The following is a 23352-nucleotide window of genomic DNA, read 5'->3' as shown; positions in this document are numbered from 1 at the left end:
CCGCACACTTGTGTCGCTTAGCTTAGTCATACAGCCACCTCGGTGCAACCTTTTGGCCTAAAAACAATATTGTGAGGTGTGAGGTGTTCAGAATAGACTGGAAATGAGTGAAAATTAATGTTATTGAGGTTAGTAATACCGTAGGATCAAAATTACCCCAAAATTATGTGATTTTAGCTGTTTTTATGTTTTTTTCAAAAATCATCCAGATCAAAAACCAAATCTAAAACACGAAAGTGTGGTTTTGGCAAAACCAACCCAAAACCAAAACACGAGCTGGGAATTAGAACCAAAACCAAAACACAAAACATGAAAAGTGCCCGCCGCACATCTCTAGAATCAACACACATATGTTACTACTCATGATTTTAAAACAGATGTTTTACATATCTTTAATTTAATTTCTATAAAAAAACAACATTATCCAAAATGTATGCATACTTTGCAAACAACTATAACACATAATGGTGGTCATTCCGAGTTGTTTGCTCGCTATATGCTTTTAGCAGCATTGCAAACGCTAGGCCGCCACCCTCTGGGAGTGTATCTTAGCTTAGCAGAATAGCAAACGAAAGATTAGCAGAACTGCTACTAAATAATTCCTTGCAGTTTCTGAGTAGCTCCAGACCTACTCCTAGATTGCGATCACCTCGGTCCGTTTAGTTCCTGGTTTGACGTCACAAACATGCCCTGCGTTCGGCCAGCCACTCCCCCGTTTCTACAGCCACTCCTGCGTTTTTACCTGGAACGCCTGTGTTTTTTAGCACACTCCCTGAAAACGGCCAGTTTCCGCCCAGAAACACCCACTTCCTGTCAATCACACTACGATCACTCGAGCGTTGAAAAAACGTCACTCGAGCTTGTGTAAATCTACTAAGTTTTATGTAAAATTACTAAGCGCATGCGCATAGTACGCAGCGCATTTTCCACCTAATCGCTGCATTGCGAAATACGGCAACGAGCGAACAACTCGGAATGACCACCCATGTGACTAACAAACTTGCAAATATCACCACCTCTCTTTCATTTGGGAAATATACACTACAGATTTAAACACATTATGGTAGGGATACTATTTATGCAGAATACCCAAATACTGTAACATATTAAAGTTTGGTGTGCATAATTCTCCAACAAAAGCCATGACAAATTTATCATGAAATTTACTGAAAAAATAAAGACAAAAAAAACACCTTCTCAACATACATTTCAGTGTTGTCAGTATACACATTTAAATTTTGTTTTAATAAAAACATGCTTCATTATTACTGACCAATACATGTAAAAAATGCACAGTACAAAGCATACTAAAAACAATTTACATATTTGTGCATCTTCAAAATTAATATATTAAAAAACACAATTTACCAGCCTTCCTGGACTGATCTGAGTCCTGGACATAAGTCCCCCTCACTACTTCCAGAGGAATCCAGTTCTGCAAGGGCTCCTCATACTCTAAAAAGGTGGTGACAATAGGATGCCCACCTCCTGTTTGCCGTGCAGACTTGGCCTCCTTGGCCATTTTGGCTTTCACACACCGCTTAATATCGTAAAACCTCTTTCTACATGTCTCCTCGGTTCACCTCACCAAGTCTTCACTATTAACAGCATCAACCACCTTCTACCAGATGGCTGATTTTTTTATGGGATGAGACCTTAGCAGCCTCTGGCCCAAAAAGCTGCCAATGGTACCTCATAATCACCTGCACCAGGGCCACATTTTCATCAAAAGTGAATTTAACATTGTGCCCTGTCTTGGTCCTGGTGCATGGCTGTGGAGCCACTTCACTCTCACTAGAGGACTCAGGCGCATCCTCTGCCACCTCCTCCCCCTCACCTCATCTCACTAACCTCCTCTGCCTTACCTCCCTCAGTAACCTCCTCCACCTCACCTCCCTCCCTCACTTCCTCCACCTCACCTCTCTCACTCACCTCCTCCAACTCACCTCCCTCACTCACCTCCTCCACCTCACTAACCTCTGCATGTGACATACTTAAGACAAACAACACAGAAAAATCAAAAATAAAGATGAACAAAACACACTCCTCCTCTACCTCTACACAGCACAACACACACACACACACACACACACACACACACACACACACACACACACACACAAACAAACACTAACAAGAGACTAAATGAAAAAAATTAGAAAATATTACAAATTAATAACTAACAATACAACAATAAAGACAAGACAACTTTACAACACAATACAGAAATCAGAATTCTAAAAATAGAAAAGCACTACACTCGCCAACTCCTCAGACCACAATCTCTCACCTCTCCACTACCTAAACCCACGAGGTGCGGAAGGTTTGGGGCATATTTATATGGCTGCACTTTGACACTCCCATGTATTCTACACAGCCAATCACGCATCACCTTCAAAATTGAAAGTAAATGTAAAAAACACACTGTCCACAAACCACTGCCGCACTTAAAAATCCAAATCATGCATCCAAATATCCATGTTCGGCCGAGCACAAACACATACGGCCGCAAAACACATAGCTGAAATACGAATGACATTGACATCGAAAAATACGATTTCAACAAACACGGTAGCTTAGTAAATTACCGAATTCAAATTCAAAAAGTTGCAATTTTGCACGGCCGATATCAGTCGACTTCTATTTTAACTGAAATCAGCAGAAATACGAATCTTAGTAAATATACCCCTTTGTGTTTACACTCTGTGCAATGCATGCACCATAGGGGTTTCTATGGATTTCCACACAAATATCCCTCAGCTACATAAATATTGCCATTGTGTGTGACTCTAAACAGGCCCACAGAAATAAATGGAGAAGTTTCCATGGTCAAAAGAGATAATTATCTATGACTTCATTGCAAGATTTTCTTTGTTGATTGTGTATTTTTATTTTTAATTTATTTATTGTAAAAATATATATATGTATATTTTGATGCAATTTTAAAATAAAAACATACAAAACAAGCCCAATGCTACTTGAGGTAGGAAATGTCTTCGGTAAAACATTCCGATGTGGCTTAACAAGAAGATCGAGACAGAAATGGATAAAAAGAAGCGTGCTTTCAAAGCATTTAAATGTAATGGAAAGTAGGAGTCATTCCAGTATTACAAGGAATGCAATAAAAAAATGCAATAAAGCAATAAGAGCAGCTAAAATGGAAACTGAAAATCAAATTGCTACAGAGAGTAAAACCAATCCTAAAAGTTTTTAAATAAGGAGAACATAGGTCCAATAAAAGATGAATTTGGAGTATTGCTAAATGATGACGAAATAAAAGCGGAAATATTGAACACATTTTTTTTCATCAGTATTCACCAGAGAAGAACTGATGGCGGGAGTGGCATAACGATAGTGACAGTAATGATTCATGGTGATAATGTCTATATTATCTTAAAACACAAAGCTATACCTCTTGATACACTTTTACCGTTGAGCCGCTATGGCCACTAGACTTAATACACGTGCTATGCACTCTGTACGCTATTTGCGTACCAATGTCCCGTACGTGGTACGTACTTGGCGTACACACGCTGCGCTGATAGTACAGAGTACGCACAGCACACGCACACACAATTGATAACCTTAAAACCTTGTTAATGATACAATGTAATGATTTGATTATACTTTAAACCTTTAACAGCCAAGTACTGCAACGATGTTATACCTTAAACCTTAAGTAGCGCTGACGGTATAAAGTACCCGCAGTGCGTACACCTTATCAAAACTTATACACCTTATACAGATAAATACACTTTAAAACCCTGCAGGAAAGTGAGGACACTACACCGGTTTGATGTTGAAACCACAGGGTTCTAAGGCCACTGTGGATTAATTCCAAAAGGCAAAACAATACAAGTTATACACTACAGGCTAACAAGATAAGTCTAAACAGAATAATGGCTACACAGAATGTAAATACGTGACAATGTTCGCAAACGCAACCCGGCCGGTCCTCCGCTGGTCATACAGATAGCATTCAGAGTCTTGTGTGACCAAGCCTGCTGCAAGCTCTCTTTATTCAATTCATCCAAAACATAATACAATAGACACTGTGTGCTCTTCTTCCATTGGTTAGGGGGTGGGACATGTCCTGTGCACCGGGGACCATTGGTCAGTTCAAGAAGTGGGCGATGGCTAGGACTTGAGATGTGGTGTCTATTGTTTCTGATCTTCCAAACAGCCTCGGCTCCTGGGCATTGTTCACCCTTTGTTTGTCCCTTCCTTTCAGGTGAGACAATGACAACTCAGCACTCATAGAAACCTGGCCATCTTAGTAAACAAAGGTGTTTGCCCTCTTCATAGAATCTCAAAGCTTAGTATAAATAAGGCCATTGTATCTCAGTCTGTGGGAGATTTAATTTATGTGTGACTGGGTTTCATTCTCGTTCCCTCCACATTCATAATATATATTAAATACAATTTATATCTATATTCTACTTCTGCACATAACTATACGCAGGAACATGCGATCTTTCTCTAACCAACACCAGAATGTTTCCCTTAAAATACCCTACAGCTGGATACCAAACATCACCTTATAGCCTTAGTCTGTCCCCTCTTATCCTGCAAAGGTGAATCCCTTTGTTCTGGACTTGTTGATGTGGTACAAGGGAGCTATATCTAAAATGTACACTATTTGGGTTAAAATATGTAATGTTCTAATAACCCTCTATGCGTTCACAAACTCGACCGTAAACGCGCATACCACGCTCTAAGGCGCATGGCCGTGGGGAGCTACGTTATGCAAATTGCGGACCAGACTGAGTGCACGCGCAGCGGGCATGTGCATGGGGTTAGTACATGGGGCATGTATTACAATATTTTTCGACTTTGACAATGGTTAGATACTTGTTTAAGTGAAGAAGTAGTCCAGGAGAGACTAAGCAAAATTAAGATTAATAAATCACCCGGTCCTGATGGACTTCACCGAGGGTTCTTATGGAGCTTAGGTCACAACTAGCAAGACCCCTATACTTGATTTTCAATAGTTCAATTAGATCAGGCATGGTACCGAAGGATTGTCGTATAGCTGAGGTAGTGTCATTATTTAAAAAGGGATCCAAAAATCATCCAGGTAACTACAGACTGGTTAGTTTGACGTCTATAGTTGGGAAAATATTGGAAGGAATTCTAAGGGATAGAATACAGGAGTATCTACAGCCCGCTAAGATTATTAGCAAGAACCAGCATAGGTTTGTGAGGGACAGATCATGTCAAACTAACTTAGGGGGTAATTCAGAGTTAATCGCAGCAGCAAATTTGTTAGCAGTTGGGCAAAACCATGTGCACTTCAGGTAGGGGCAGATATAACATTTGCAGAGAGAGTTAGATTTGGGTGGGTTATTTTGTTTCTGTCCAGGGTAAATACTGGCTGCTTTATTTTTACACTGCAATTTAGATTTCAGTTTGAACACACCCCACCCAAATACAACTCTCTCTGCACATGTTATATCTGCCCCCCCTGCAGTGCACATGGTTTTGCCCAACTGCTTACATATTTGCTGCTGCGATCAACTCTGAATTAGGCCCCTAATTAGATTCTACGAGGAAGTGAGCAATCATTTTGACCAGGGAAAAGCAGTGGATGTGGTATACTTAGATTTTGCAAAAGCCTTCGATACAGTGCCTCACAGGAGACTGATCATCTGTGGACTTGTCTCTTCCAAGTGCTGCTTGGACTTCTAAGTGAGCTGGAAGCCGAGTGAAAAGGAGGTGCAGTGAGCTGGAACAACTGCAACTGCTAAGTGGAGTATAGGTGCCGCAGGAGAGAGTACTACGGCTGCATAAAAGTGAAGGACCAAGAACTGCACAAAGATAGATAAGTATAAGCCAGCTTAATTTATTGTATAAGTGAGATTGCTTGTCTTCTACTTTTTATTTTTGCTGCTTTTTCTGTGAGAGTAACAGGGAGCAAACAATATGGGAGGGGCTGTGATTGAGGACCTCACTCAGTGCATGTCGTGCAAGATGTATGCACACCTGGAGCTACCGGCCCAGTGTGATTACATCTGCACGAGGTGTGTGCGAACTGTTGCCCTGGAAGCCCAGGTAACTGATCTAGAGCAAACCGTTACGCGACTGAGGGAGATTCACAATCTCGAGCGTAGTTTAGACAGAATGGTGGAGGAGTTGCGGGAGGGGTCACTGGTAGAAGAGGATGATGATCAGGTAGCCAGTTGGGTCACAGTTAGAAGGAAGAAAAAGAGGGGGAGGCACGACATCTCCGAACTATCAAACCCGAACAAATTTGCCCGATTGGACGAGGAATCGGAGGATGATAGTGAAGAAATGACGGTGCCGGAGGAGACTGCTCCCTCTAGCATCCAGAGGTGCGGTCCCTCTGGCGCGGTTGGGATAAAAGATAGAGAGGTAACTAGTCAGATGGTGGTGGTAGGGGATTCTATCATCAGGAAGGCAGATAGGGCAATCTGCTACCGGGACCGTGATCGCCGTACAGTCTGTTGTCTCCCGGGTGCTCGGGTATGGCACATCGCGGACCGGGTAGATAGATTGTTGGGAGGGGCTGGCAAAGACCCGGCGGTCTTGGTGCACGTTGGCACCAATGACAAAGTTAGCGGAAGGTGGGATGTCCTTAAGAAAGACTATAGGGACTTAGGAAAGAAACTGAAGGCAAAGACATCTAAGGTAATATTCCCGGAATTATTACCCGTGCCACGCGCTAGTCCAGGGAGGCAGAGGGAGATTAGGGAGGTAAATGTGTGGCTTAGGGATTGGTGCAGGAAAGAGGGGTTTGTGTCCCTGGAACACTGGGCGGACTTCTCAGTCAGGCGCCATCTCTTTTGTCGTGACGGATTGCACCTGACTGAGGAGGGGGCAGCGGTGCTGGGGGGAAGGATGGTTAGAAGGTTGGAGGAGATTTTAAACTAGGAGCCTGGGGGGAGGGTTTAGCTAGAAACTACGGGTCATGCAGTGAGAATAGTGGGGATGGCGGTAGTAAACGAAATGGGGGAGAAGTTGGGGGGAGGGTAAGAGCAGGCGGTAAGGTTACTAACATGGGTACTAAAAGGGATTTTACCAAAGCACTAACCAATGACGATTACAGGTCATCCTTGCTACATAAGGTGAAAGATGTCCCTAACGCAAGGGAAAATACTTATCTTAGTTGTATGTATGTAAACGCCAGAAGCATTACTGGTAAAAAGGGTGAACTAGAAATACTTGGAGCAAGCAAACAGTATGATATTATAGGCATTACTGAAACTTGGTGGGATGAATTTCATGATTGGACAGTCAATCTAGAGGGCTATACACTGTTTAGGAGAGACAGACTAAATAAAAAGGGTGGAGGGGTGTGTCTTTACGTAAAGCCGTTTTTAAAACCTAATATATGGGAAGATATTCAGGAGGGGACTGTAGACACTGTCGAGACATTATGGGTAGAAATTGCATGCGGGGAAAAAGGAATAAAAAAGTTAGTATTGGGTGTATGCTATAGGCCGCCTGGTATCAACGCATCTGATGATGAATTGTTACTAAAGCAAATTGAAAGAGCAGCAGGAGTAGGAGACATAGTAGTGATGGGAGATTTTAACTATCCAGAGATAAACTGGAAAAACGATTCATGTGATACTGCTAGGGGCAATATGTTTTTAAACACACTTAATGATAACTACTTAGTCCAACTAATTGAGGAACCAACTAGGTACAATGCAATCTTAGACCTGGTATTAACAAACAATGGGGATTTGGTATCAGGTATTATAGTAGGGGAACCCATAGGAAACAGCTACCACAATATGGTCACATTTAATATCAGTTTCTATAAACAGCCCTATACTGGCTCAACTAGAACTTTAAACTTTAGCAAAGCAAATTTTGAAAAGATGAGGGTATTTTTCAGGGATATTGAATGGGAAGGTTTGTTTTTAGGAAAAAATACTACGGAGAAATGGGAGGTACTAAAATTCCTGCTAGCTAAAAATACATTCAAATGTATTCCTATGAGTAGCAAAAAAAGGAATAAAAATCATAAACCGATGTGGCTTAACAAAAAGATTAAGGAACTTATGGGCAAGAAAAGGCGAGCATTTAAAAAATACAAATCTGACGGGGAAGCAGAGTCATTTCAGCACTATAAGGAATGTAACAAAATTTGCAAAAAGGAAATAAGAGTGGCTAAAGTAGAAACTGAAAAACTAGTAGCAAAGGAAAGCAAAGCGAATCCCAAAAAATTCTTTAAATACATTAATAGCAAGAGATTACAGAAGGAGAGTATAGGCACTTTAAAAGACAAGTTGGGAGTCTTAAGCAAAAATTATAATGACATAGCGGACACACTAAATGAGTTTTTTTCAACAGTATTCACTCGTGAGGACCCAATTGAGGGACTAAAGCACAATCTCAATAATGAGAATATTACACTGATAGGTACTTATTTAAGCGAGGAAGTAGTCTGTGACCGATTAAAACATTTAAAGATTAATAAATCACCAGGGCCCGATGGTATTCATCCAAGGGTTCTAATGGAGCTTCACTCTGAACTGGCAAAACCACTATCTTTGATCTTTAAGGATTCAGTTATATCAGGTATGGTTCCCAAAGACTGGCGTATAGCGGAAGTAGTGCCTATATTCAAAAAGGGAAGTAAAGCTGAACCAGGTAATTATAGACCAGTTAGTCTTACATCTATTGTGGGGAAAGTATTGGAAGGTATTCTAAGAGATAGTATTCAGAAGTTCCTTGAAACCAATAAGGTCATTAAAAGGAATCACCATGGGTTTATGAAGGACAGATCCTGTCAAACCAACTTACTTGGCTTCTATGAAACAGTAAGCGCAAACCTAGATCAGGGTAAAGACGTGGATGTAATCTTTTTAGACTTTGCCAAAGCGTTCGATACTGTACCACACATGAGACTTATCTACAAGCTACAAGAATCAGGGCTAGGAAGCACAATATGCACTTGGGTCAAAAACTGGTTAGATAATAGGAAGCAGCGCGTTGTGGTTAATGGATCTTTTTCAACTTGGACTGAAGTGCTAAGTGGTGTGCCGCAAGGCTCAGTATTAGGACCGCTATTGTTCAATATTTTCATTAACGACCTAACAGAAGGTCTAGAGAGCATGGTGTCAATTTTTGCAGATGATACCAAATTGTGTAAGGCTATAAATACAGAGGAGGATGCCAAGTCTCTTCAGAACGACTTAGTTAAATTAGAAGCATGGGCAGCCAAATTGAGAATGCGCTTCAACACAGACAAGTGTAAGGTAATGCACTGTGGTAACAAGAACATAAATTACACCTACCTACTAAATGGGGTAAAATTAGGGGATTCTGTACTGGAAAAGGACTTAGGTGTCCTCATAGATAGCAAGCTAAGCAGTAGTACCCAAAGTAGAACTGCAGCAAAGAAGGCTAATAAGATATTAGCATGCATAAAACGGGGTTTTGATGCTAGGGACGAGAGTATTATACTCCCGTTATATAAATCACTAGTGAGGCCGCACCTTGAATACTGTGTACAATTCTGGGCACCGTACTACAAAAAGGATATCCTGGAGCTTGAAAAGGTACAGAGGAGGGCGACCAAACTAATTAAGGGCATGGAGACGATGGAATACAAGAAAAGGCTTGAAAGACTAGGCATGTTTACATTGGAAAAGCGGAGACTAAGAGGAGATATGATCAACATCTACAAATATATAAGGGGACAATACACAGAGCTTGCGCGGGACCTGTTTTTGGTTAGATCAACACAGAGGACTCGTGGACACTCGCTCAGGTTAGAGGAGAGGAGATTCCGCACAATGCGGCTTAAAGGATTTTTCACGGTAAGGACAATACATGTTTGGAATTCCCTGCCCGAGGGAGTTGTAATGGCGGAATCTGTCAACACCTTTAAGAATGGGTTAGATAAATTCCTAATGGATAAGGATATCCAGGGGTATGGTGCATAGTCATGCATTATAGTTATTATAAATAGGGATAAAATGTAACGGCTGATAGCAGCATCAGTCAGAAATTTTAGTCAAATCATCATGCATAGGAGACCGCAAATAGGTTGAACTCGATGGACAATTGTCTTTTTTCAACCTCAGATAAAATGTTACTATGTTACTATGTAAATGAAAGGAGCTTGGCCTAGGAAAAACTGTTTGTACATGGATAAGTAACTGGCTGGATAACAGGGTACAGCGAGTAGTAGTCAACAGGAAGTCCTCAAGCTGGACACCAGTAGTCAGCGGAATACAACAAGGGTCCATACACGGGCCACTACTGTTCAACATATTTATCAATGACCAAGAAATAGGCCTGGAAAGCACAGTGTCAATCTTTGCAGATGATACTAAACTGTGTAGGGTAATTAATTTGGAAATAGATGTGGAGTCTCTGCAGAATGATTTATCTAAACTTGAAATCTGGGTGTCTAAATGGGGAATGAGGTTCAATATAGAAAAATGTAAGGTTATGCATTTCGGGACTAAAAACAAACTTTATCCTACATATTAAATGGGGAAAGTCTAGGGGTAACAGTATTGGAAAAATATTTGGGGGATACTCATTGATAATAGGCTTAATAACCCTATACAATATCAAAGTGCAGTAAAGAAGGCAAGTAAGGTGCTAGCGTGCATAAAACGGGGAATTGAGACAAGGGACGAGGATGTGATCATGCCGCTGTACAAATCATAGGTGCGTCCACACCTGGAATATTGTGTTCAGTTTTGGGCACCACTGTATAAAAAAGATATCGGTTAACTCGAAAGGGTTCAAAGGCGAGCTAGTAAATTAATTAAAGGGCTAGAGGGACTGGATTACGAGGAAAGGCTTACTAAGATGAATATGTATACACTGGAAAAGAGGCGTCTAAGAGGACACATTATTAATATCTTCAAATATATAAAGGGACATTACAAAGAGTTATCAGAGGAATTGTTTATTAAAAGAACTCTGTTTAGGACACGTGAGCACTCGCTGAGGCTGGAGGAGAGAAAATTCCGTACGCAACGGAGGAAAGGGTTCTTTACTGTTAGGGCAATAAGGATCTGGAATTCCCTGCCAGGGAAGGTGGTAATGGCGGACTCTGTAAATGCATTTAAAAATGGATTGGATAAATTTCTGATTGAAAATGATATCCAAGGTTATAACATTTAAAATATTGACGTTGATAATCCGGGTGTAACATGATTTATAGTTGTTAACTAGTCATAAAACATTACTTCAGCAGGTACATTATAATCAACTCAACTTATTAAAGAATACAGGTTGAACACAATGGGCATTTTGCCTCGATTCAACCTCAATTACTATGTTACTATGTTACTATGTATTCCCAGTACAGTGGGTTTAATAATGAGGTAAACCTAATTTTTAGTACCTGGTACAAATTCCATTTAATATTGCAGGAAGTTACTGTAACATTTTGCCATAATGTTACTAACTGGTAATGGCATACCTCCCAACTTTTGTCTACTGTAATGAGGGACATCTGCGTGCGCCCGCCCGAAAAGGGGTCATAGCCTATGTAAAGGGGGGTGGCTACACAGGAGGGCCCGCGATCGCTAGCCACGCCCCCATTTTCATCACTGAGGGGGCATGCCCAGCGCTCTGTGAGCTGCTGGCATGCCCCCTCTCCTCCTGTCTCCACTGAATAGATGCTCCCTAAGCAGAGCAGCGAGTGCAGGAGCCTCCCAACTGCCCCCATACCACCGTGGGACACTGCGGCCCATGGGTGGGACAGCGGGACAGTCCCAAAAAAACTGGACTGTCCCGCTAAAATCAGGACAGTTGGGAGGTATTGTGTAAATGACATGAAGGCCTCTGTAAGAGCAAATCACACAGTAACTTACAATTACACCATTTAAAAAAAAAAAATCACATTTTTAGACTCAAACTAAAATTGGCAGCATATCAAAACATCACCACCATGGGTTTAAGCCAATAAAATAATTCCTTGTGAGCAAATTAACTTAAAAAAAAGTACATTTCAATGAATGTACCTGTATGCATATGAAGAATAAAATATAAATACATTGTATATCGGGGGTCATTCCGAGTTGTTCGCTCGCAAGCTGCTTTTAGCAGCTTTGCACACGCTAAGCCGCCGCCTACTGGGAGTGAATCTTAGCTTATCAAAATTGCGAACGAAAGATTAGCAGAATTGCAAACAGACATTTCTTAGCAGTTTCTGAGTAGCTCCACACTTACTCGGCATCTGCGATCAGTTCAGTCTGTGTCGTTCCTGGTTTGACGTCACAAACACACCCAGCGTTCGGCCAGACACTCCTCCGATTCTCCAGCCACTCCCGCGTTTTTCCCAGAAACGGTAGCGTTTTTTCGCACACACCCATAAAACGGCCAGTTTCCGCCCAGAAACACCCACTTCCTGTCAATCACATTACGATCACCAGAACGAAGAAAAAACCTCGTAATGCCGTGAGTAGAATACCTAGCTGCATAGCAAATTTACTTGGCGCAGTCGCACTGCGGACATTGCGCATGTGCATTAGCGACTAATCGCTCCGTTGCGAGAAAAAAATAACGAGCGAACAACTCGGAATGACCCCCATCATTAATAATCCCTGACATATTATTAAATCTGTTGTCTGAATTGTGGAAGAATAATTGATCTCAAGAGTTTTTGTTCCCATGAAATTTTTTGCATGGATAAATTGCGGCCTGTGGATGGACCTGATCCTAGGAATGAGAGACATGTGGGTCTGTGTCTCAGTGATTTCCTAGTCTCCATATTACAGGTGAGTGGTCTCAGTTCCACCTGCACAGTAAGCACACAACTAGAATATGAAATATGGAAACACAGTTCCATGTATTCTGCTCAGTGTCTGATCTGTACTCAGAACAATCCACTATTGTCTCTTCTTATTGATGTTTGCTGCTGACACTTATTTTCCTATGGAACATTCTCTTTCACAGGTTTATATTCTACTATAGCTGCTGATAATACAGTGTCAGACATCCCCCATATTCACTAACATTCTATGTACAAACATTGTGTAAATGACCATACGTTCTCTCTCTTCCCTGCCATCCATTATATTCTACAGGACTTCTGAGCATCCTGTCTGCCACTCACTCATCTTCCCTGTCTTCTCTACTTCACATGTTCCCCTATTATTGGCCAGTGTTACTTAGTTGTTTAGGGGTATATTTACTAAGGTGAATAAATTATTACAGTTATCTATTGTTAAGTGAGAGATTCCAGAGCAAAGAATTTTGGTGAAGGAGGAAATGTTGGGCAGTTTTATCTGGTTAAAACTTTAATTGCAGGAATACTTTCAGGTTTTAAAGACTTCTTCCTAGAACTGATTTGAGAAAGTATTGCTATGTTGCACAGCATAATACTGAATGCAGTTCTTACAATGGGCCTTTATCATATAAATTTCATAGGAATATTTAAAGTGCAAAAATATGGTATTAAAACAACAACAACAACAACAACAACAACAACAACAACAACAACAGCAGCAACATAATGTGATGGGGATTGTGATGCACCAAGGTCTCCCTATGTAGGACCATGAGTGATAGGCTTGTGTGCACCAGTCCAGCAGCTTTCTCCTCAGATTTCATTTTTCCAAATCCCTATGAATTAAAGCAATAATATTTTATTTAATTCATCACTGTTTCTATGTAAACTCTTAGTTTAATTTTGGAAACGATTAGTCCAGAGGTTTCCAATCTCGATCCTCAAGGCACAGGAAATGGTCCAGGTTGTATGTATATCCATGCTTCACCACAGGTGACTTAGTAAGCACCTCAATCGGTTTCATTTAACCATGTGTGCTGAGCCATGGATATCTGTAAAACCTGGACTGCTAGTATGCCTTGAGGGCAGGGTTTGGGAACCTCTGCTTTAGTCAATTTATCTGCATTTGCAAATCTTACTGAAGGTTTGTAATACAGGGTGATTCAAAAGTCGCAGTACACCCTTCTGTTTCAAAAACTGTGCAGGAAATGGGAAAACTGAATATTCCAGTAAGGTATGGGGGAGGTGGGCTATCTTTTCTGGTAAGTACCGAACATGGGCGCCATCTTGAATCTAAGTTAGTTTTCCCATTTCACTTTTGAATCACCCTCTATATTATGAGGATATACAAAGGTATGATGAGGATTATTTGCTATCAATGGTGGGCTGGGCAAGGGGCAGGGTGCCACCTGCCCCCCAGGCTGCCATATTTTACTGTTCAGGGCCACTGGTTGGCTGCAACTGCCTAGTGTTCCACATGCTTTGGCCGGGAGACAGGCAGCTCCATGGCCACTCCATATGTGTTATAACTACAAAAGAGTGACCACGCAGCATCTTCCATGTGTCTCCCAGCTAAGTCCAACTCAGAAGTCCATAGTCGGAGCCAGGGAGAAGCACCTGGGTGTAGATTTATGTTAATTATCAGTATGATATTGGGAAGGGTGCTTAAACCCCATCAGTGTTCACAGTCACTCATGCTTCTGATGAAGGACGTTTTGGTCCGAAACGCATTAAGCGGGTGATTGTGTACTAAGGGCCTAATTCAGACCAGATTGTTATTATCAAATGACTGCGCATGTGTACAGATCATAATGTGCACAAACTGGGAATGAAATCAGCATCTTTTTTGATCGCTAGGTGAACGCAGGTTGATTGACAGGAAGCGGACATTTGTGGGTGGTAACTGCCCATTTTCTGGGAGTGTCAGGAGAAATGCAGACGTTCCCAAGCGTTTTCAGGGAGGGTGTGTGACGTCAGCTCCGGCCCCAATCAGGCAGTTATTTTCGCACTGTAGGAGTATGCACCATTCAACGGTGAGTGAGCTGCGAACGGATTTGCAGGTGACCGGCGTTTGCAAAGCTTTTTGCACGGTGTACGCAGACTTGTACGGGGCAGATTTTCACTCTGGCTGGGTCGCGACTCCTCTACCTTTACACAGCACAACACATACACACACACACACACACACACACAGAAAAACTAACAAGAGAATAAATGAAAAAAGTTAGAAAATATGACAAATTAATAACTAACAATACAACAATAAAGACAAGACAACTTTCCAACACAATACAGAAATCAGAATACGAATAATAGAAAAGCACTACACTCACCAACTCCTCAGACCACAATCTCTCACCTCTCCACTACCTAAACCCACGAGGTGCGGAAGGTTTGGGGCATATTTATATGGCTGCACTTTGACACGCCCACGTATTCTACACAGCCAATCACGCATCACCTTCAAAATTGAAAGTAAATGTAAAAAACACACTGTCCACAAACCACTGCCGCACTTAAAAAATCCGAATCATGCATCCAAATATCCATGTTCGGCCGAACACAAACACATACGGCCACAAAACTCATACCAGAAATATACGAATGACATTGACATTGAAAAATACGATTTCAACAAACTCGGTAGCTTAGTAAATTACCGAATTCAAATTCAAAAAGTTGCAATTTTGCACGGCCGATATCAGTCGACTTCTATTTCAACTGAAATCAGCAGAAATACGAATCTTAGTAAATATACCCGTTTGTGTGTACACTGTGCAATGCATGCACCACAGGGTTTTCTATGGATTTCCACACAAATATCCCTCAGCTACATAAATATTGCCATTGTGTGTGACTCTAAACAGGCCCACAGAAATAAATGGAGAAGTTTCCATGGTCAAAAGAGATAATTATCTATGACTTCATTGCAAGATTTTCTTTGTTGATTGAGTATTTTTATTTTTAATTTATTTATTGTAAAAATATATATATGTATATTTTGATGCAATTTTATAATAAAAACAAACTAAACAGGCCCAATGCTACTTGAGGTAGGAAATGTTGTCTTCGGTAAAACATTCCGATGTGGCTTAACAAGAAGATCGAGACAGAAATGGATAAAAAGAAGCGTGCTTTCAAAGCACTTAAATCTAATGGAAAGGAGGAGTCATTCCAGTTTTACTAGGAATGCAATACAAATGCAAAAAAGCAATAAGAGCAGCTAAAATGGAAACTGAAAATCAAATAGCTATAGAGAGTAAAACCAATCCTAAAAGTTTTTTAAATACATAAACAGTAAAAGGTTAAAAAAGGAGAACATAGGTCCAATAAAAGATGAATTTGGAGTATTGCTAAATGATGATGAAAGAAAAGCGGAAATACTGAACACATTTTTTTCCATAAGTATTCACCAGAGAAGAACTGAAGGCGGGAGTAGTACATAACGATAGTGACAGTAATGATTCATGGTTAGATACTTGTTTAAGTGAAGAAGTAGTCCGGGAGAGACTAAGCAAAATTAAGATTAATAAATCACCCGGTCCTGATGGACTTCACCCGAGGGTTCTTATGGAGCTTAGGTCACAACTAGCAAGACCCCTATTCTTGATTTTCAATAGTTCAATTAGATCAGGCATGGTACCAAGGGATTGGTGTATAGCTGAGGTAGTGCCATTATTTAAAAAGGATCAAAAAATCATCCAGGTAACTACAGACTGGTTAGTTTGACATTTTAAGTGGGGAAAATATTGGAAGGAATTCTAAGGGATAGCATACAGGAGTATCTACAGCCCGCTAAGATTATTAGCAAGAACCAGCATGGGTTTGTGAGGGACAGATAATGTCAAACTAATTTAGGGGGTAATTCAGAGTTATTCGCAGCAGCAAATTTGTTAGCAGTCGGGCAAAACCATGTGCACTTCAGGTAGGGGCAGATATAACATTTGCAGAGAGTTAGATTTGGGTGGGTTATTTTGTTTCTGTCCAGGGTAAATACTGGCTGCTTTATTTTTTTTTTAATTCAACAATTTTTTTTTTATAGATTTTTTATAGAAATACAAGAACAGGGAAGACCTTCATGATACAGACATACCAAAAACCGGAGAGAAACCGGTATAGTTACAATAATCCATCGTAAAGTGCTTTTAAGCCACATCAGTGAAATCACAGATACATAGTCGGTAATTGTAGGCTTGAGTAAGAGGTAAAGGATAAGCAATCGTAACCTACATGAGGTCTAGGAAATGATGAAGACATTACCGACGTGCGTCTCAGCGTAAGAAATCACCATATACCTAAGGCTAAGCATACAATTCTACCTGAGGATTCACAGGACATCAGTATACCCGAGAGGTCAGTAAAGAAGACAGACAGGAGGGGGGGGGGGGAAACAAATGGGGGATAAAATACAAGTATAATCATATCATGAATGAGTAGCGGCCAAAGAAGTCTTAAGTAAAAATATTAAAGATTCAGGCATGGTTAGCCATTCTAACCAAAGAGAAGGTTCAGTACCCATATGGCATCAGACTAAACATACAGCATGGGGTATTAAAATTAATATAATTGCATTTCCTAAGAAAACAGCAGGAGGTCCCAAAGGAACAGTACATGGGCCTAGGTTGTCAAGAGGCCCTATCAATTTGTCTATATAGATACCACGTTGTGGTCTCAAAAAGTTTATAAATGAACGACTGTACATCCGGGTCTAGAGTATCAATATACTTCTCCCACTTCTTGGCAAACCGCCTGACCCCCAATTCAATATCAGGAAGAGTAGCACGCCTCTCAAAATAAATAATCCGGAGGGTGATGTGTTTCACAGCCATCAAAGAAGGGGTGGACGGTTTGATCCAATTATTAAGAATTTGTTTCTTGGCAATTGTCAGGATAACAGAGAGTACCGGAACAATATCTCTATCTTCAGGCCCAAGAGACCACTCCCTAAAATCAAGTAGCAAACAAGCCTTCGGGCGTTTTATTAACCGTAAGTTAAATACTGTGTTGATATAAGCGACCAACTTGTACCAAAACTTAGATATTTTCCGGCAAGACCACATATTGTGGTACAAGGTGGCACTCTGCGCAGTACATTTGATGCAACAGCCAGTGTCGTCTGGGACCATGTGTGCCCTCTGATTAGGTGCTATATATGCCCTTTGGAGCGTCTTCAAGTGAACCTCTTGCAAAGAGGCAGAGTATAAGAACCTAAAAGTGGGTAAAATGTTATCTAACAATTCAGCGCATGATCCCATATTGGGGATATCTCTGGACCATGAAGACAACGCGGAATTCCAGAGCCGGTCTCTACATGAGACCCTAAAGGTGTTTCTGAAGTAACTAAGATGATAAGGACAATCTTTATTAAGCACCATTAAGGTGCGCAGCGGGTCTGTGGTAGCCTCAGAAATCATTGGGTGAGACTGGGATTGAGCAAAGTGTCTAGCCTGCAAGTACATAAAAAATTCCCGGTGGGAAATACCGAATTTTATCTGGATATCAGAGAAAGAAAGCACTGCGTTGCCTCCTGGGTCGTATATGTCTCTAATAGCTGCGATCCCCTTTTCTCTCCAACTCAAAAAATGTGCGTTATCGAGGCCAGGAAGGAAACATGGGTTACCCCAAAACGTAGTGGGAAGAGAGGTGTCAGGTTTTCTCTGGGCTTTAGTGTGAGTGGCCTGCCATGCTCAATATGTATGCCAAAATAAAATATTATGTTTTATCTCAGATGGGAGACGGGAGTTTGGGGTGTGTAAGAGTGCAGCAGGGGAGAAAGGATGGAATACGGCCAGTTAAAGTGGCAAGTTCGTAAATACTGATCTGCCCCAAAGCCAGTCTGTGATATACCGGTACATCGCTGCTCTACTAAATAGGACAGGATCCGGGATTCCCATACATCCCTCTTCACGTAATAGCTGCAACCTAGCGTAGGGGACTCTTGGTCGTTTACCTGCCCATAGAAATCTAGTGAAACACTGTTTAAGAAAAAGGACATCTTTCTCAACAAGGGCAATAGGGAGCATAAGAAGAAAATAAGCAATCTTGGGAAAAACAACAGATTTAATAACTTCTGCGCGACCCATAAAAGACAAGGGCAGAGACACCCAGTCTGTGAGGATTTTAGACACCTTGGACAAAATAGGACCAAAATTAACCGCATATAGGTCCGGGAGGGAAGTAGGGATCTGAACCCCTAAATATCTGAGACTATCTCGAGCCACTGGAAATCGGGACAGGACCGGGTGTAATGGAAAGAGGGAAGAGTCTACTGAAAGGAGGAGAAGCTCGGATTTAGATATATTAACTTTGTATCCCGCAAAGGAACCAAATTGTTCAATAAGGGAGACAATCGCAGGGATGGACGTATCAGGCTGAGAAATAAATAGAAGCATGTCGTCAGCATACAGTGATAATTTTACCGTGGTGTCCATTATTTTTATGCCTGTAAATCTGGGAGAATTTCTCAGGGAAACAGCTAGGGGTTCTAAAGCTAAGGCAAATAATAAAGGTGACAGGGGGCAGCCCTGATGTGTGCCACTCTGGATAAGAAAAGGGGATGAGAGGATACCATTCCCCAAAACTTGAGTGGAGGGAGATTCATATAATCGGGAAATAAGAGAGACAAAGTCCTCAGGTGCACCAAAGCGGTGGAGCGTTTCATACAGATGGTCCCAGGTGACCAGGTCGAACGCCTTTCGGTATCAAGTGACAATAATACATTAGTGTCAGTGGGTTTGGAAAGCTGAAAGGCCTGCATAACAGTCAAGACCTTTCGGATATTGCTCACTGATTGCCGACCCCAGACAAATCCAGTCTGGTCTGTATGAACTATATCAGGGATTATGAATTTGAGTCTATTAGAGAGGATTTTAGTGAACAATTTATAATCCGTGTTTAGAAGGGAGATCGGATGATAAGAACTGGGAGACTCAGGATCCCGGCCGTGCTTCGGGATAACCTTTATGACTGCGGAATTAAAATATTGGGGCAAGGAAGCACCCTGCATAAAATAATTAAATAATACAGAAAGAGGTTCGCACAGTCTAGTAGATAGAATTTTATAGTAGTCATTGGCGAAACCGTCAGGACCCGGAGTCTTCCCAGTCTTCAGTCCAGCTATTGCTAAAGAAACTTCCTCAGTGGTGATAGGTGCAAGAAGAGAGGTACAGTGCGACTCTGACATTTGAGGCAGATCAGTAGAAGACCAAAAACTAGACTTGTGGGTCTGGTAAATAAGTTAGGACGTGCATAAAGAGTGGTATAAAAAGACTGTAGCACCTCAGCAATCTCGGCCGAGGTCCGTACTCTGTCCCCACCTTGGGTGAGCAGAGAGTGAATGACCACTTTAGGGTGTCTGCCTTTTAACAAACGGGATAACAGTTTGCCAGACTTGTTGCCATATCTGTAAATGCCACAGTCTCTTGAAAATGAATATTTAGCTTCCATTTGAGAAAGGAGGGTATCATACAGTGTTTTTTGTGTAAGGTACCGTTCCCTAGTAGAAGGGGAGGGGGAGGATTTAAATTTCTGAAAAGAGTGAGTAAGAGCCGCCTGGGCTTCCAAATATTGTGAGTTTAAATCTAAATCCCTTTTTTTACTATAGGACATAATGTGCCCCCTAATAACTGATTTTGACGCCTGCCAGAAAAGAGCAGGATCATCGCTCAGAGTTTCTCCATTGTGCGTATGATAATCCAGCCACGCTGCATCTAATGAGGAGCGGAATTTCAGAGAGCCACTTAAATGAGAGGGGAAGTGCCAGGAGCGAAAAGGGGATTTTTCTGAGAGGAGCATCAATTTCATCCAGCATAAAGCATGGTCCGAAATACAGATATCCTCAATTTTAGAGTCAGCCACTTTTGAGAAAAAGGAGTCAGATAACAGCAGATAATCAATCCTCGAGAACGTGTGGTGCGCAGCTGAGAGGCATGTAAATTCTCTTTCTAATGGGTAGCATGCGCGCCACACATCCACTAAGGACAACTGCGAGCAAATATATGGGATACCAATACGTGGTAACGAGGAGGGAGCGCGAGGGGGGGGGATTTATCCAAGGTTGAAGAGGAATATAAATTAAAATCTCCACCCAGGATTATGGGAATTTCAGAGTAGCTTAGTAGCTTAGTGACCATGTTCGTATAAAATTGCTTAGAGTACTGATTGGGGGCATACATATTACAAAGTAGGAACCTGGATGCATACAATGTGACATCGGCCAGTACATACCGACCCTGAGTGTCATCTAAAATCACATGGACAGAGATAGGTACCGTGTGCCGTGCTAAAATAATCACTCCCCTAGCCTTAGAAGAGAAGGAGGAAGAGGCTACCACAGACCAACCCATAGTGTTCAGTTTTACCACCTCATTTGGCATAAGGTGAGATTCCTGAATGAAAACAACATCCATCCCCACCTTCCGAAGATAGAGCAAAATCTTTCTGCGTTTAGCTGGGGAGTTGATCCCTCCCACATTCCACGTGCCGACACTCAAACTAGCCATGCATCAAATGAACTGGGAAAACCTGAAAACCTGCGCAGTAACCATAATATCTACAGCCGCCGAAAAACGGATACAAAACATACCGGGGTGGACACATAGGGAGAAGAAGGGGAGGGGGAGAAGAAAAGAGGGACAGAGACATAGAAAACACACAAAATATAACATTAACATTGTGAAAGAAAGTCCTGCTAAGGACAATCATAACTTCAGAAAACGAGAACAACCGGTTCAAGCAAGCACAGAGGCCGTCATAGACCGCCAATGAGCCAGCCAGAATTTGAAAACCTGAGGAAAAAATGAGGGAGGGGGCGCCCTTACCCACCCTCGGCAACATAATATATGAAAATATACATAGGAAAAATAACAAGAAAGTATCAGAGCACACAGAGCATGTTACAGAAAAAGAAAAACGCAGCCTGTCACATAAGAAGAAGGGGGAGATATCTCCGCTAAGCATATATAAGCATTCTAGAAAGATTACATAAGAAAATTCTAAAATAGAAAACAAGGCAAAAAGGTTCAGCACGCTGTATAAGACCATAGTCTCTTTTTGGGTGGGGGAAAAAACACCTGCAGCAGATTCTACAGCAATAATTAAATTGGCAGACATAACCGGAAACAGAGAAGTCCAGGAGCAATACTCAGCCATCTCGATCCAGGGTGTCATCCGCCTGAGAGGAGTCGTCATCTGCCTTGGATGCCTCGGAAACATAAGCCTCTGCATCTGCAAGATTTGTAAAGTCCCGGAAAGAATTTCCATCAAACAGGCATAGTCTTGCAGGGAAGAGCAGAGCAAATTTTTTATTCGCCTTTACCAAACGGGAGCAAAGGGGGGTAAATTCCTGACGTGACCGAGAAACCTCAGCGGAGTAGTCCTGGAAAATGGCCAAACGAGCTCCCTCCCATTGTAAATTCCTATGCCTCCTTGATGCCGTCCATATTGCCTCCTTATGGAGAAAGTTCAGACATTTAAATATAACCACACGTGGTCTGCTATTAGGTGAAGAACGTGGGGGACCCAGTCTGTGGGCTCTCTCGATAACTAAGCCAGTGCATTCATCTTGGATATGCAGTAAATCAAGGAGGGACGTTTGTAAAAACAGAGTCAAATCAGGACCTATCAGTGACTCAGGGAGTTACAGCACCCAAAGACTTGATCTCCTCGATCTATTTTCAAGATCGTCAACCTTGTTCAGCAGCTGGAAGTGAGATTTCTGGAGCTCATCATATCTGTGCTTAAGATCCCCAATATCCTGAAAAGTCTCCCCCAGCCTTTGTTCATTTGTAAGAACAGTCTTAGATAACTGCTTGATTTGGGATTTTTGGTCTTTTACTGCCTGCTGCATTTTAGCAGCATGTGCATCCATGATAGGCTCCATGGCATCCCTAACAGCTCTCACTACATCAGCATAAGTCACTGGAGAGGCAGGGGTACAGTCAGGCTCACCTGAGGGAGAAATGTGTTTTGCAGAAGCCTGTTTAATGCTGCCAGCAGCCTGCAGACTCGTTTGTGTGTTAGGTGCGGCGGCAATCTTGGATTCCCCCGGCCGTTTTTCAGACCTCGATCTCTGGGCTTTAGGGGGCATGGGGGAGGACAGAAACCTATCCATCCAATCCCCAGCACCTTCCCACAGGTAGTGTGCGCCAGGCGCGGAGAAAAGTCGCGAGCGGGAGGCGCTGTGTGCTCCGGTTACCGAGGGTGCAGGAGAGCTGCAGCAATCAGCTTCTCCTCACATGGGCGCCAGAACCGGAAGTGGCTGCTTTATTTTTACACTGCAATTTAGATTTCAGTTTGAACACACCCCACCCAAATATAACTCTCTCTGCACATGTTACATCTGCTCCCCCTGGAGTGTACATGGTTTGCCCCACTGCTAACATATTTGCTGCTGCAATCAACTCTGAATTAGGCCCCTAATTAGCTTCTACGAGGAAGTGAGCAATAATCTTGACCAGGGAAAAGCAGTGGATGTGGTCTACTTAGATTTTGCAAAAGCCTTCGATACTGTGCCTCACAGGAGACTGATCATCAAATGAAAGGAGCTTGGCCTAGGAAAAACTATTTGTACATGGATAAGTAACTGGCTGGATAACAGGGTACAGCGAGTAGTAGTCAACAGG

Source organism: Pseudophryne corroboree, chromosome 4 (genome assembly GCF_028390025.1).
Source record: "Pseudophryne corroboree isolate aPseCor3 chromosome 4, aPseCor3.hap2, whole genome shotgun sequence".
NCBI lineage: Eukaryota > Metazoa > Chordata > Amphibia > Anura > Myobatrachidae > Pseudophryne > Pseudophryne corroboree.
This window is presented reverse-complemented; position numbering follows the sequence as displayed.